Raw genomic sequence first — 13,104 nt, 5'->3', positions numbered from 1 at the left:
GGAAAACTGGAAATCCATATGCAACAAAATGAAGCTGAACCCCTTTCTCTCACCATGCACAAAAGTTAACTCAAAATGGATCAAAGAGCTTGATATCAAATCAGAGACTCTGCATCTGATAGAAGAAAAAGTTGGCTCTGATTTACATATTGTGGGGTCGGGCTCCAAATTCCTTAATAGGACGCCCATAGCCCAAGAGATAATAACAAGAATAAACAAATGGGACTTACTTAAACTAAAAAGTTTTTTCTCAGCAAGAGAAACAATAAGAGAGGTAAATAGGGAGCCTACATCCTGGGAACAAATCTTTACTCCTCACACTTCAGATAGAGCCCTAATATCCAGAATATACAAAGAACTCAAAAAATTAAACAATAAAATAACAAATAACCCAATTAACAAATGGGCAAAGGACCTGAACAGACACTTCTCAGAGGAGGATATACAATCAACAAATACATGAAAAAATGCTCACCATCTCTAGCAGTCAGAGAAATGCAAATCAAAACCACCCTAAGATACCATCTCACTCCAGTAAGAATGGCAGCCATTATGAAGTCAAACAACAATAAGTGCTGGCAAGGATGTGGGGAAAGGGTACACTTGTACATTGCTGGTGGGACTGCAAATTGGTGCGGTCAATTTGGAAAACAGTATGGAGATTCCTGGGAAAGCTGGGAATGGAACCACCATTTGACCCAGCTATCGCCCTTCTCGGACTATTCCCTGAGGACCTTAAAAGGGCGTACTATAGGGATACTGCCACATCAATGATCATAGCAGCACAATTCACAATAGCTAGACTGTGGAACCAACCCAGATGCCCTTCAATAGATGAATGGATAAAAAAATGTGGCATTTATACACAATGGAGTATTATGCAGCACTAAAAAATGACAATATCATGGAATTTGCAGGGAAATGCATGGCATTAGAGCAGATTATGCTAAGTGAAGCTAGCCAATCCTTAAAAAACAAATACCAAATGTCTTCTTTGATATAAGGAGAGCAACTAAGAACAGAGCAGGGAGGAAGAGCATGAGGAAAAGATTAACAATAAACAGAGACCAGTGGTGTGAGGGAAAGGGAGAGAGAAGGGAAATTGTATGGAAATGGAAGGAGACCCTCATTGTTACACAAAATTACATATAGAGATTGTGAGGGGAAAGGTGGGGGGGAAACAAGGGAGAGAATTGAACAACAGCAGATGGGGTAGAGAGGGAAGATGGGAGGGGAGGGGACGGGGGATAGTAGGGGATAGGAAAGGTAGCAGAATACAACAGTTACTAATATGGCATTATGTTAAAATGTGGATGTGTAACCGATGTGATTCTGCAATTTGTATTTGGGGTAAAAATGGGAGTTCATAACCCACTTGAATCTAATGTATGAAATATGATATGTCATGAGCTTCGTAATGTTTTGAACAACCAATAAAAAAAAGGAGAGTAAATTAAACCCAAAACAAGCAGAAGAAATAACAAAGATCAAAGTATAAAACAAGTAAGAAACAGAAAATTCATAAACACAATGAAAACAAAATCTGGTTCTCTGAAAATATCAGTAAAATTGATAAAGCTCTAGTCATTCATATCAGGGAGGAAGTGAGAAGATATAAATTACCATTATTGAGAATGAGAAAGGTGAAAGGTGAGTGACTCACCCAAGACGGAGATTCAACCAAGAAATTTATTGGGGGGGCTGCCTGGAGGGGAAGAAAAGGAGAGGCAGAGAGGAGAGGAGGAGGGCAGAGAGAAAGAGGAAGAGCAGAGAGAGGAGAGAAAGAAGAGGAAGAGGGCGGAGAGAAAGAGAGGAGGAGGGCAGAGGGCGTCAGCTTGCAAGCTTCAGCTTAAAAAGGCTTGCATAGATGACGGGGCGGGCGCTGATTGGCAGGGTGACTCAGAACGGGATTGGTCGAGAAAACTTTTGAATTTGGCACTCTTCGCCTTGCCACCCTTCAGAGAGGAGGGGGAGGTAAGGGGTTACATGATGTTCTGGCGAGACTTCAGCAGCAACAACCCCTCAGACTCAAAGGATATTAAAAAGGATATTTACCTAGACACTTTGCCACATAATATGCTTTCATTTTAAGGAATCATTGACTTCTTAACTCAAAGGAGCAATATGAAGGATGACAATTTCAGAAGCTGTGGTGTCATGGTGTCTTAAAGAGGAAGACTTACACAGGAAGAGTGGCCTTTGAAATCTCTCAAAGCAGTACCTACTTATAGGATGTATTGAACCCTGTTGAGATTTTAAAGGCATAATCAATACGTAGGGTACTTTTTAAAATCTTATAATATCTGTATTATTTCTTGCTATGTTTTAAATATGAGGTGTCCCCCCAAAGCCCCTAGGTTAATGAAGGAATGCTTGGAGGTAAAACCGGTTGGACTGTGAGAGCTGTATCGTAATCAGCCCTTCCTAGTTTGGATTAGCTAGGTGGTTAACTGCAGGCAGGTGGGGCATGGCTGGAGGTGGGTCATTGGGGGTTTGCGCTTTCCTTTCCTCTTCCTCTCTGCTTCCCGTTGACCATAAGTGGTGCAGCACTCCTCTGCACATCCTCCCATTGTGATGTTCTGCCTCACCTTGGACCCAGGCAATGGGTTCAGTAAACCATGGACTGAACTTGTGAGACTATGAACCAAAATAAACTTTTCCTCCTCTGAGGTTTCCTTGTCAGGTATTTCGATCACAGTGATGCAACGCTCACAAGGAAATTGTACCTAGAAGTGGAGACATTTCTATGACTAACCTAACCAGGTGATTCAGAAACCTTTGGAGCTGGTTTGTAGGATGAGTTTGGAAAAGTTTGGAGACGCCTGATAGAAAAACTTTAGAATGTTGTAAGTGGAGCTTAATGGGTGATTCGGGTGGAAATGCAGAAGACCAAAATACAGGCAGTAAATATTGTACTTATGAGGTTTTAGAGGGGAGTTGGGATTCTATTTAGAATTGGACTAGAAGCCATTCATGTTATATTCTGACAAAGGACTTGGTCTACATTTTGCCCATGTCCTGCATGAGGCTGAATTTTAAATCTTTTTTTTTTTTAAAGAGAGAGTGAGAGAGAGGGACAAAGAGAGAGAATTTTAATATCTATTTTTTAGTTTTCAGCGGACACAACATCTTTGTTTGTATGTGGTGCTGAGGATCAAACCCGGGCCGCACGCATGCCGGGCGAGCGTGCTACCGCTTGAGCCACATCCCCAGCCCAATGAGGCTGAAGTTTAAGTGATCGACTAACTAATCTGGCAGAGGAAATTTCAAGGCAGCACAGCATTCAAGCAATGGCATGGATTTTGCTGACAGCTTTTAGCCAGGTTAACTAGGAGAATCAGGAACCAAAAGCAGAGCTAAAGGATTTTAAAAACTAACAGCTTGGCCAGAAAAGCGCATATAAACTGGGCTGAGCAAGGTGTGGTTACTGGAAGATTATAGCCCCTAAAGAGATACTAAGTGCCTTACACAGACAGAAGGAAAGATGACTTGAGGCCATCTCAGGAATCACCTCACCCACAGCAGGTTCAAGGGTGTAGAAGGGAAAATTACTTTGAGAAGAGATCACGGGGACATCCTGATCACACAGAGGGGCACAGGAAGTTGTTTCACCACGCTCAGCCACTCAGGCTCTCGGAAGCCACTGCCGCCATCATTCCAGGCAGAGGGCTGGCAGAAGGTCTCGGCCTCATCCCTGTGATGCTGGTTCTGCAGGTTTCCACCAAGATTTCAAAGGAAGTCCTGGGAGTCCAGACAAAGTGTAGCAGGGTTGAAATCCCTGTGAGCTGCCCCTGAGAGGGCAATGAATGAAGCTCTGAAGGTGGCGCCAAGCTGGAATGGAGACCCCAGGAATTAATGATGACTGTCATCAATGTGACAGTAATGGGGACTGTCTGCTGAGAAAAGCTGCTGGCTGAGAGAGAAACAGGACCCATGTGCACTGCAGATAGCAAGGCCAAAGGGGTGGGGCTGCCCAGGTTCTTTGCAAGGCACATCTCACCACCAGGTATGTGTCCTAGTTGCTGTATGTGGAGTTACAGGACCTGTTTGCCTGACTGGATTTCAGTCTTGTTTTAGTCCCATCCCTTCTTTCTGTGTTCCTATTCTTCTCTTTTGTTAGGTTGGTGGCAGCGACTTGGTGGCGACTTAGTGGCAACTTAGAACAAAGCAGCCCGCGCCAGAAAAGAACATCAATCAGATGCCGGCGGAAACGCCTGTCAATCAGCCAGATCTCCTGACTAACGCCTGTCAATCAGCAGGACCCCCTGGCCAATCCTGGAGTTCAGCCAACTCCCCTGACCAACTCCAAGGGGACAAGGGACCCTAGAGACACCTTTTCCTGTCCCAAGCCCTTCCCTTCCTGCTGTAAGCCCCATAAAAGTCCAGTCCGGTGGAGCTTCCACGCAGTTTCTCCTCAGACCCTTCTCCTGTCCCCTCTGTGGGTCTGATCCAGTTCCGCCCAGGAGTGATATCTCAATAAAGCCTGTTCAGCGGCCCTTTTAAATCGGCCTCCTTTGGCCGCTGCCTGCCTTGTCTGATCTGACATCTTTTGGGACGGGAATGTTTACTCTGTGCCATTGTATTTTAGATGTATACAACTTGCTTTTGATTTTTAAAGAGGTTCGTGATTTTTATAAAGGTTCTCTATATTTTTATAGAGGTTTGCCTTGAGTCTCAGAGAAGACTTTGGACGATGTGGGAAGTTTTGAAGGACAGAAGATTATTGGATTATTTCTAAGGCTCTTATGGAGACTCATGGAGATGAACTAAATGCATATTGCATTGTGAGATGTGTTGGGAAAACATATAACGGCAGCAGCACCCCAGAGAAAAACCCCAGCATGGCATCTAACGACCCTCTTTCTCCTCTTTGTTTCTTTCACTGGCGCGAAACGTTCCCGCTGGCACCAACATTCAAACCCTGCTGGTGGGAAGCCTTAGCCCCAATTAGAATTAACTTCTTGGGCTCCGGAACTGACTTATGGAAGAGCTTGCCAATAAAGGGCGACCTGTTATCTACCTCAGCCCGGCGACCTCTCCTTAGACCTATATAAACACACAGCCATTTGTAATAAAGCAGAAAACTCTTTGGTGATCTGTGTCGTGTGGTGTGGCGTCTTCCAGTCTTACAAGATGGGCATGAGCTTTAGGGGGCCGGGGGTGGATATTACAGTTTGGATGTGAAATGTCCCCCCAAAATTCTTCTGTTAATGCAGGAATGTTTGGAGGTAAAATGATTGGATTTTAAGAGCCATAACTTGATCAGTCCACCCTAGTTTGCAGTGGTGACTAGGCAGATGGGGCATGGTTGGAGGAGGTGGGTCACTGGGGGCATGCCCTGGAGGAGATCATCTTCCCTACAGCCCCTTCCCTTCTTCTTTCCTCCCTCTCCTTCTCCCTTTCCCCCTTCATCTCTCCCCTCCCTCTCTCTCTCCTTCCTGGTTGCTATGAATGGAGAAGTGCTCCTTTGCCACACCCTTCCATCACGGTGTTTGCTTCACCTCACCTTAGCCCCGGAGCAATGAAGTTGGCTGACGATGGATGAAGAGACTTCTGAAATCATGAGCCCAAATCAACTTTTCCTCCTCTAAGTTGCCCTTTTTAGGTATTTTGGTCAAATTGACCAACACATTTCTTTTATCAGCTATAGTAGGCGTTAAACTATTAAATACATTAATAATATCAGAAGAAAAATGCAAACCTCAAATATCAACTTTCCCATCACTTTATATTCTGATCACTATGAATATGAATAATTCGTACTGTGGAGATAGATTGTTGAGTGTGATCTTCATGGGTATATTTTAACCAAATGACTTTAGTTAGTACCAAACACAGATATAGTCCCTGCAACTAATATTTTTGAACTATATGTGATATTTAATTATAATTGGTCCTAGAACATTTAAGTAACTTCTGGTGTTTCACAGTTGTGCATGGCAATACTATGACTATGCAGGCTTATTTGTTTCCTTTGTATTATTTTTCTTGAGTTGCATTCCTAGATTTTTCCCTTGCCCTCCTCACACACATACAAAAAAAAAGTGAAAGTTTTCAGAGCTTGTTAAAGATGTTCAGTTGACTTCACAATGAGTTTGAACAATTCTCAGTGTCACAGGCTCACAGGCCCACTGAAATTGGTTCATTTTATTTTATATATAACGGACCAAACATATTTTAAGTGTGCAATTTGATGTAATTTATATGAAACTACATCACATCAACACCTTGAGCATAACCATCACCACTAAAAGATCCTTCATACCCTTTGGCTCCACCCTCTTGTTCGCCTGTCCTCAGGAAACCACTGAAGTATTCTGACACTGTAGATCATTTTAATTTTTTAGAATTTTATATGAATATTTTATATAAATGGAATGATTTATTTTTGCTCAGTTTATTTCACCCAGAATAATTATTTGGTCTTTCATCATGTTGCAACCTGCATCAGTAGTTCATTCATTTTTATTTCTGAGTAATATTGCATTATATACCTCAGTTTGTTCACCCATTCACCTACTGATCAACATTTAGATTGTTTCCAGTTTGGAGCTAAAAAAAAAAAAACTGTTACTAACTTTTGAATGCAAGTTTTGAAGAACAGAAGATCAAATACTGCTGCTAAAAGAGAACAAGCAGAGTGGAGCTGGGAGAGAAATGGGGTGTACACATCCCACAGAAAGGGATCTGGAGATGGTCAGAAGCATGTTATTCACAGCAACTCTGAGGACTGGCCTGGACAACATGGAGCAAATATGATGGAACAATTTTGAAAACAGCCCAGAGCTTGACTTAAGAATTAGGGAGTAGGACTGGGTGGTACAGCATAGACACAGAAGATATGTGCAATTAAAAAGTGAACAGATATTCCAGAACTCAGTATATGGAGTACAGGGCAATTTTAAGTCACAGATTACCAGATGGGCCGCTTTCTTTACAGAAACTCACTTTCCCACCCAAAAGTCTGGAAAGAGACCATCCTTCAAGGACTAGCTCAAGGTTTTACCTTTTCCATCCTCACTCATTCACCCCCACCAATCGTCCCCACTGCAATCCCTTGTGAAAGAGCACCAATGATCAAGCACAGCATGAGATAACCAATGTAAAACACATCACATACTGACTGGAACAGCAAGGGCTCAATAAATATTGGCAATAAATATTGGCTTTTCCTTGCCTTCTCCCCATCCATAACCAAATGGAAGGCAAATTGCACTGTTGGCCCCAGTTCAGAGGTTTTTAAAATTTAGAGCTCCTATGTTGAGCTGGGTATCATTAAAGGCTCCCCGATTGAGGACAGAAACTTTTTTAACAACTTGAGCCTGGTCTTTGTGGTCCCATTGCCACACAGGGCAGGGAGGCAGTGACAGAACGGAAAGTGTCCCAGGTTCCGGAGGCAAGTTGCCAGGCTCTGGCAAGATGGATAGGTAGAAAATTTGTGTCTACTTTGTAGAATCCAAAAACATTTCTGCTCCCCCTCCCACTTGCTAAAAGACCCTCCTGTTCTTTCCACTGTCTCTTACCCACTCCTCCTCAAGGAAAGAGATGGGAATGACCTGACAGGTCAATTTGAGAAGAGGACATCTCAGAGTGTGAACAGCTCAGCCCTCTGTCTTTTCAGAATAAGAACCACTGGAAAAGGCCTCTGGTTATAGATCACTGTGGCTGAGTATCTTTGAGATACAGTGATAAAAGGCCCACACGATCCAAAATCCAAATCACTTTCCCCAAAACCAGCTTTATGATTATGTGTGGTGGTGATGTGTCTCCGTCACCTAAGCCTTGGGTCTGTCTCAGCTGGTTCTGAACCTGGGTGGGGAAGAGGAGTCTATTTGGAGGCTTCCTCAAAACCACCCACCATCCGGCCTCTGTTCCAGGCACAGACAGACAGACACCAGGGTACTCAGTGTTCTCCAGTAACATGACTGTGTCTCCCCACATTCCAGGTCCTCTTCCTGTTCACTTTACATATGTCCACCTGTTTGGTACTCTGAAACAGACATTGCTATCACTGAAGTTTCACACCAGAAACAGTGACAGGTATACCATGATGGTTATTTCCTGCCTTCTTCCTAAGGGAACACCAGCTGTGTACCTTAGTGTCTTCTATAAGACCTGAACATGCAGAATTCTGATAAAGTTAGGAGAGCTGGGTTCAAATCCCATTCTCTTCTTTCTTGCCATGTAACTTGATGCATGTCACTCCACCAGTTTGGATCTCAGGTTCCTCATTGTGTTTGTTCTTTTTCAGTGACGCTGTTAAATTCAAAATGAGTTTTTAAGTGACACTGTTAGATTTAAAATAAGCAATAAGTTGGTCCTTTCTGCAATGTGGTAAAAGTGAAACAGTCAAGAAAGATCTAGGGGCTGGGGTTGTGGCTTAGCGGTAGAGTGCGCTCCTGATGCAGGCGGGGCCCTGGGTTCGATCCTCAGCAACACATAAAAATAAAGGTATTTTGTCCAACTACATATATTTTTTTTTAGAAAATAAATATTTTTTTAGAAAAGAAAGATCTAAAACTTGTTTACATTTTTTAGCAAACATAGCTATATATTTTTCAGCTGTGCTGTCACCCACCAAGACTCCTATTTCCCATAAAGGTTCAAATAAAGGACTTAGAACCCAATAATTCTCATAAAAGAATGTTTGCAACCAAGTCCCCAATTGTGTAACAGAAATTTTCTAAAATGTACTCACTGCAGAATTCAACCAATTTTATTAGAGAATTAGCAGAGCACTGAATGTAAGGCTCCTCCTACTTTTCTTAAGGGGTTGGCTAACTATAATCCCCAGGCCAAATCTGGCCTACTACCTGGTTTCATAAATAAAGTTTTATTGGAACACAAGTGCACTCACTGGCATACATAATATCTGTAGTGGCTGTCCTACTACAACAGCAGGGGTAAGTTTATTGCAACAGAAACTATATGGCTACAAAGTATTATCTAGCTTTGTACAGAAAAAGTTTGCTGACTTCCATTCTAAAAATCTTTCAGGTGAACCTTAACTTTCACAGTATGTCTCTCAAATGTCCCTAACACATGAGTGACTACAAGAATGTTGCTTATCTTGTCTGGACTTTTCTTGTAATCTGTAAGAAGGGAGAGTTGTCATTTCCAATACAGACATTCATTATCATTGTGATTCTCAGCCAATAAGCAGTTTCCTAAGTGTGGTTTGATACTTCAGAATATCTTAAACAGCTGTACTTTTTTCTTTTTCCTTGTATTTTATTTATTTATTTTTTGGTACTGGGGATTGGACCCAGGGGTGCTCTACTACTGATCTGCATCCCTAGTACCCCCCCACCCCAACACACATACTTTTTATTTTGAGACAGGGTCTCACTAAGTTTCCCAGGCTGGCCCTGACACTTGCAATCCTCCTGCTTCAGCCTCCTGAGTAGCTGAGATTACGAGCCTGTGCTGCCACATCTGGTTAGGAAACAAGTGACACATTGGCAGGGCCCTGTAGGAAACTCAGTGCCAAGCCCCCTCTTCCTCCTGATTGGCTTAACTTCCTGTGCTTTGCTTCTGTGAGGCGGGGCAGGCAAGAACTAAGCTTCCTTAGAATACATCACTATTAGCCAGTGTTCCGAGTATTTGGAACTACAAAAGCCCAAAGAATGGCATCATAACTGCATTCACAGAGGAGAAGGGACTTAGACAAGTCTTCTTGGAGGAAATGATGCCTGATCTGAGTCTCAAAGGATGAAGAGGAATTTGGTTAATTCTTCTTCATCTCAAAGGATGAAGAAGAATTAACCAATAAAGCAACAATGCATCCTATTATAGCCATCATTTTATTTGTTTAATCAGGAAAATATTTCAGCATCTAAACCCCAGAAAGCTCTCTCTGAATTCAAACAGATTCTAATGTGTGTGTTTCACACTGCCAAGCACCTTTTCCCAACAGTTTCCTTTTTTTTCTTTCTTTTTAAAATATTTTTTCAACAAATTATCAAATTCACATCCAAATCTTTAAAAAGACATCAGCTACCACAGGCATACACATTGTGTGATGGCCAAGGCATATGACACCAAGACTTCTTTGAGAAGTGAAGATCACTGGACAAAGAGCCATCCAGGGCTATAGCAGAGGTCATCAAGAGGTGAGATAACTCTGACTTCAAGCGACTTGGCAGTGGGATTAGGCAACATGCTTAGGCAGCAGCCATATTCATCTGGCTAAACAATCCAAAAATCTACAACAATAGATTCTGAAGAGAGTGATTTGAGTTGACCTAGGCATGCAATCTCAGCAGGACTGATTCCTACATAATTGCAAGTACTCTCATAATCCTGTCTGTACTATTTTTGCAAGTAGAGTTCATTTATGCATTCAATAAATCTTAGTGAGTACCAACTATGTAGAACCACGTTTCTGTTCACTGGAAAAACAGCCATAAAAAATTAGACAAAAATCCTTGCCCTTATGGAAGAACTTAGATGCTCGTGTGTTATCCTTGTGCTGAGAAAGTACAATGAATTTTAACTTCTATCCCATAAGACTGTACTGAACAGTTCCCAAGGAATGTTTTGCCAAAGAGCCTCAACCAAACCTGAGCCATTCATCCCTCTATCTTACCCTCTGTGTCACAGCAGTGAATAGGACAGAGTAAAGCCAGGATAGCCTAATGCTTCTTCCTTAACATGCCCTTATCATCAAGCCAAATGACTCCTGAAGCTGCAAAGCAGATGTGTATCAAGACCCTAAAGAATGTTCACAGCTTTTGAATCACTCCTGTGTGTGTGTGTGTGTGTGTGTGTGCGCGCGCGCGCGCGCGCGCGCACCACACACACAGGAGGAACTAAACCCAGGGCCTCATGTATGCCAAGCACTCTACAACTGAGTTATACTCCCAATCCCATTTCTAGAAATCTTAACCATGAAAATAGACTTAATTTCTGAAAACAATTTACATGCAAAAATGCACATCACAGTTTCATTTAACCTATACACACACATACACACACACACACAATTAAGTGTATAGCTACAAATGAATAGATCAATTATTTTTTACATGAGAAGAAATAACAAGCATCCATTAAAATGGTGTCTACAAAGATTCTAGGTAATGTGGGAAAAGTTTTATAAAATGTTAGGAAGTCAAGCAGAACAAAACAACTACAAATTCAATAAAAGAACCATGTGTAAAAATCTACTGACAAAGATAAAACATTATGGAAATATTCCAAAACATTAATAATTAATATATTTAGATGTAAAAATTAAGAGTATTTTCTTTGTGAATTTTTCACATTATTTTTATAAGTAAATGATGCAGTTTTTTTAAGCAAACATGAAGTAGCAAGAACAAGTGTAAAGCAGCCTATCATTGCAGCTAAGAACCTGAGATCTGGATCCAAATTGCCTGGGCCTGAACTCTGATTCCTCAAGTTATTGTGTGACCTTGGGCAAGTTACTGGATCTTTTCATGCCCAGTTTCCCATCTGCAAAATGGAGGTGATAATAGTGCCTACCTAACAACCTGGCATGACAACTAGTAGGTAATTCATGTAGGGTCCCTGGCAATAAAGTGTTATTACCAGTAAGTATTCAAAATGATAATTCTTCCAATATTCCAGGGGGCTCAAAGGAAAAATTTAAACAAAGGGAAAAGTTGGCAAACATCCTATTCTGATGTCTTAGGGGCAAGTAATTCAGAGTTGTGCTTCCACTGGGCAATTTTCCCTCACAGAATCAATCCCAAATCTGTTATTCATATTTTAAATTTTCCCCTGAAGATGAACAGTATGTACACATTTATTTTATGGGTAATTACTTCCTTGGTTTCCTTTTATGCTCTCATCATAACTTACTGTGCAAAGTGCCTTTTGGTTTTAAAAATAAATCTAAAAATTCTGTTCATAGGATTGTCAAAAAACACTAATCATTAATATGAAATGACCTCATGAACCTATCAGACAACAGCAGTTAATCCGAAGATGAAAATAACTGTCAATACAGTCATATTTTCTGCCAAATGTCTATTTCAAAATCAGTGAAACCAGCAGCTGATTGCTTGGGTCCTACATCCAATATCCTTCTTTCTGTGAAAATTAAACCATTTAAATTTAGGTAAAATAAAGTCATTGATAACTAGCCCAGAATCTTGTTCACAAGAGCCACTATTTATCATTGTAATTTAAATTTCCTTCAACTTTTGACCCTATGAATCCTCTACTTAAAATAAGGCAGTGCTTCTATTCAGGTCTTGGTTTGGTCTGGCAACCTTTTTCTTCCCATGGACTCTCTTCTTCCTCTGCATGAAATATCTACCTAATTTACATAGCTCAAACTAAGAGATTCACAGGCTTAGATGTGAATCTTGCTGAGAACTAGGTATATCATCTTCATCAGTCACATAACCTCAGTCTGTAAAGTGGGCATAACAAAGACACATCTCGCACAGTTACTATGGGGCTAAACTAGACAACAGACACTAAAGAACTGGGCATGGTAGACAATTTAGTAATGAGTTCTTCTATTCATTGTCTTTGTTGGGGTTCCAGTCATTCTTAAAATCCTGATATCTCTGGTATCCTTCCTGTTTTTCCTTCCCAGACCAGAAAGGCCAAGTACTACTGAACTCAGAATATTCTGTTTCATCAAAAGAACATTTGTTAAGTCCCTGGGGACTTGGAAAGGTAGATGCATTAATTAAAAGTAATTTGTGTCCCTTTTGGGTGGAGCCTAAGAGGTGGGGCTGGTGGGGGGAGGGTGGCTTCAGTCAGTGGTAACCCATGATATTCTCTTCCCCGTGAGGTCCTTATCTGGGCTCAGCCCCCATGCCGCCTCACACTTTCAAAGACTAATTAAAACATCTGAGCTGAGGTTCCTTCAGAGGGTACCAACCCAAAGACTCTGCCAAGATCCCCAGCCAATCTGGCCCCACCTTCAGTGGAAAGGTTCAACAACAAAAGGGACGCCGCAAAGTGGACGCGGACCTCGCGCCTTTGGAGACAGAACAGTGCGGGACAATAGCTCTGCCCAGCCCGAGCTTTACAGCGCGCCTCCCGCCGGGCCGGACCGCCTTCTCCTGTGCAGCTAGATGGTTTGGAGCTGCTGAGAGGGGCGCAGGACCCTGGCCGCTTCCC

General features: G+C 41.9%; 1 protein-coding gene across 1 annotated transcript in view; it reads right to left on the bottom strand.

Moving 5' to 3' along the window:
- Window positions 1–13,104, bottom strand: part of Srd5a2 (steroid 5 alpha-reductase 2) — a 58,777-nt gene that overhangs the window by 44,716 nt on the left and 957 nt on the right. The gene's annotated exons all lie outside the window — the stretch shown is intronic.

Source organism: Marmota marmota, unplaced genomic scaffold (assembly GCF_001458135.2).
Source record: "Marmota marmota marmota unplaced genomic scaffold, marMar, whole genome shotgun sequence".
Taxonomy (NCBI): Eukaryota; Metazoa; Chordata; class Mammalia; order Rodentia; family Sciuridae; genus Marmota; species Marmota marmota.
Note: the sequence above shows the minus strand (reverse complement) of the source record. Positions and strands in the feature narration are given on the sequence as shown.